The following is a 3,483-nucleotide window of genomic DNA, read 5'->3' on the forward strand; positions in this document are numbered from 1 at the left end:
GTTTAAAGTGAAAATAATTCTTAAATTGTTTTACTTTAATTGTTGTATAACGTGTTTTTCCTTCTATGATCAATATAACTAAAGTTAGAACAGAATGAAGTTTCATTCTACATCTTACGAATCCTGTTCTATCTCTCTGCATGGTGGAGGGGGAGCTACCTGTGTTAATGGCACACATTGCTGTGTAAAAGTTAGCGTCATTCAAACTGTAAGCCAATGCAAGGACTGATTTCAGTCAGGGATTCGCTTCCTGTTTTACCTGGAAGGGATTGGATCACCAAAGTAAACTCCTCTTTGGGTGCTATATTTAAATAAAAACAAGCGTGAGCTTCTTTATCTTTGATTTGAATGGGGCTCCATTCGAAGCACTGTAATGCAGACATCCTCCCTAGATATCGACTCCACATCCAACTGAGGCTCTGTTACAGAGAAGACCAACTGCAGCTCTGTTACAGAGAAGACCAACTGCAGCTCTGTTACAGAGAAGACCAACCGCAGCTCTGTGTTACAGAGAAGACCAACCGCAGCTCTGTGTTACAGAGAAGACCAACCGCAGCTCTGTGTTACAGAGAAGACCAACCGCAGCTCTGTGTTACAGAGAAGACCAACCGCAGCTCTGTGTTACAGAGAAGACCAACCGCAGCTCTGTGTTACAGAGAAGACCAACTGCAGCTCTGTGTTACAGAGAAGACCAACTGCAGCTCTGTGTGTTAGAGAAGACCAACTTCATTCCAACGATCACATCTCCAGAATAAGTATTATATCACAGACTTTAGGTTTCAAGTAAAATACCATATTTGTATAGGAAATATCTACATGGAAACAGAAGGAAAAAACAGTCAATACAATGTAACACATTGCTAAGATTAAAAATACAAACAATTCGACTTTGAACAACTGAAACAAGATAAGACTTTAACTGATCTCATGATATTGTGTGCATTTGAAAACAACAACTATGAATATCAGAACCATTTAAACATTGATGGAATTTATCTAGTTGTGAAGTAACTCTAGATTCCAACTTAATACTAAAGGCAATTGAAACTGCTTCCGAATCTTCATTGCAACCCACACAACAGACTCTGCTGAACACAGTCACTGTATGTAATGTGTATGAGTCCTGAGTGCACGTAACCATACGGGAGCCTGCGTGCTTATGAAAATGTGTGTTGAAATGTGTTACTTTTAATGTTAGTTTATTGACTTAGTTATTTGACTGGTTAACCTCTCTTGATATTGAAACTGGAAGGCATGTTTTTATAACTTTAGACTCATTTATTTTCTATTTTGTTCTATTTAAATAATCTTTTTGATGTATTTATATACTGCAGCTACCAGCATCCGCTCTAACCGAGGAGTTTAAGTGCACCAAGGTCAGACTGGAAATGACATTAGTAGAGTCACGCGACAAATGCGTAAGGGAGGCAGCACCTGTGCTGAAAACTGGAAGAAAGTGGGCGGCAAAGAAAGCTGTAAAACAAAATGTTTCTGGTAAAAGATGTACGCCGTTACTGTGGGTAACGGCGTCTGTGTCCTCAGAAGGCTCTGATTATATTACGATTAGTGTCAGGATCATATAACAAGTACTGCATTATTACAAATTGAGCAGAAACTGCATTTTTGTTTTAAGTAAATAAAAAGTTGAAAAATGGTGAAAAGCTTTAAAATTGCATCGCTGCTGCTGCAAATAATAGGGTTAACACCTAAAACGAGTGTGTCCTCAGAATTAGCATGTGCCTTGTTTTATGGTCATTCCTTACTCAGCAATGCGACCATAGCTTCACTCTAATATGAAATCCATTTAATGTAAATCAAAATGTTTCTGGTAAAAGATGTACGATTCTTAACTCCAGAGTAATTCATTTTCAAAGACAGCCTAAAACTATTGTAATTATTGCTATAGAAGTACCAGTTCTTTTGGATCAAAATACGGTTACTGACAGGCTTGTGGACTGAGGCAGTACTGAAACTTTCAGTTCATTATTATGAAAACAATAAATAAAAAATGGGTGTATACTACAGCCGGTAGATGATGGTGTCAAGTGTTTTTAAAAAAATACTATTTGCAAAATAGTATTTACTCATTCCTATTTAAAATACATGTCTGGCAACCTATTTTCTATTTGTATTTTAAATAAATATGGAGACCAATGTTTTGTATTTAAAGTGTTTCCGAGACTATTTTGCCCATCCTTGGCATTCAGCTGTTAACTGTAAGGTTGGTTTCGAGACAGATTGTCTTTCCGGGCAGCCTTCTCAATAGAGTCCAAGCTTCCGATTTCATTTGCAGTCATGAAGGGTGCGGTGGCCAAGTGGTAAGGCGTCGGTCTCGTAAACCGAAGATCACGGGTTCAATCCCCGTCCGTACCTTGTTGCTCTCTTTAAAACACTATTTGTTACTTGTTTGTACCTTTGCAGCTGAAAAGAAAAATGATATAATGCAACTTGTATTTTAATTTAAATTAAAATGGGGGTATTCGGATTTGAACCGGGGATCTCTTGATCAGCTGTTAAATGCTCTACCACTGAGCTATACCCCGACTCCAACAACACCATTTCCTATCAAGCACAACCAACGGTGCCGAGCTGTCAGTTTCAGGAATGCAACCTGTCAAGGCACGTGATTTTTTCCCTCGTATCCCGCAGCAAATTCCTGTGGCGCAATTGGTCAGTGTGTTTGGCTCTTAACCCTTTAAGGACCGAGATTGTGTCAACACCACATCATACTGAAATTTCAAATTGAAAGCCACAGCTTGCCTTGCCAGACGGCTTGGACAGATTATTTAAGAGAAGCTATAACGTTCCCCAGAGTGTCCTGAAAACAAGGACACCCATTCCAAGATGAGACTGTAACAAATTGATTTTTTGTGCATTGTTATAGGAAGAGAGTCAAATACAGCCAAAAAACCCGCTTGGTCCTTAAATAGTTTAGCAAACGGTTGGTTTCTTGTGTAGCAGGTCTTTATATACATATAGCTACATTTATGTTAATAATTTGACTACGCCACCTTGTGTTTATTGAGGACAAGGACGTCGAGTGGTTGGTTCCCACACAAACTCTTTTATCCAGGAGAAACCAAGCAATCATACACCAAAAATAATCTTTACAAGTTTTTATTAGTAATTGTTTTAAAAATCTCAAACACACACTATATATATATATATAAGGCTAATACAATAAAACAGACTCTAAATCTATCAGTTCATTATGGTGCAGTTAATTAAACTAATTAGCACATATTATATTATTGCAGTTTATATCAAGTACTTGGATCTATAATTTTCTTATAGTAAAGTTAATTAACCAGATCAGCAATTCTGTTCTTTTTGTGATACATACAAAGTAGACAACAACGTCAGCAGTTGAATGGTCTCGTTACAAACTACATTACATTTATAAAGTACACGGTACCAATTCCACCCAATCTATTTAAAATGAATATATAAAACAGCTGCGTGCACGCAAAAATAAAATAAAAT

General features: G+C 37.4%; 1 non-coding gene across 1 annotated transcript; it reads left to right on the forward strand.

Moving 5' to 3' along the window:
- The first annotated feature begins 2,301 nt into the window (after positions 1–2,301).
- On the forward strand, positions 2,302–2,373 carry trnat-cgu (transfer RNA threonine (anticodon CGU)). Its single transcript has one exon. It is a non-coding gene; the product is annotated as a tRNA-Thr (tRNA).
- The last annotated feature ends 1,110 nt before the right edge of the window (positions 2,374–3,483 follow it).

The sequence above is a fragment of the Acipenser ruthenus genome, chromosome 45 (assembly GCF_902713425.1).
Source record: "Acipenser ruthenus chromosome 45, fAciRut3.2 maternal haplotype, whole genome shotgun sequence".
NCBI lineage: Eukaryota > Metazoa > Chordata > Actinopteri > Acipenseriformes > Acipenseridae > Acipenser > Acipenser ruthenus.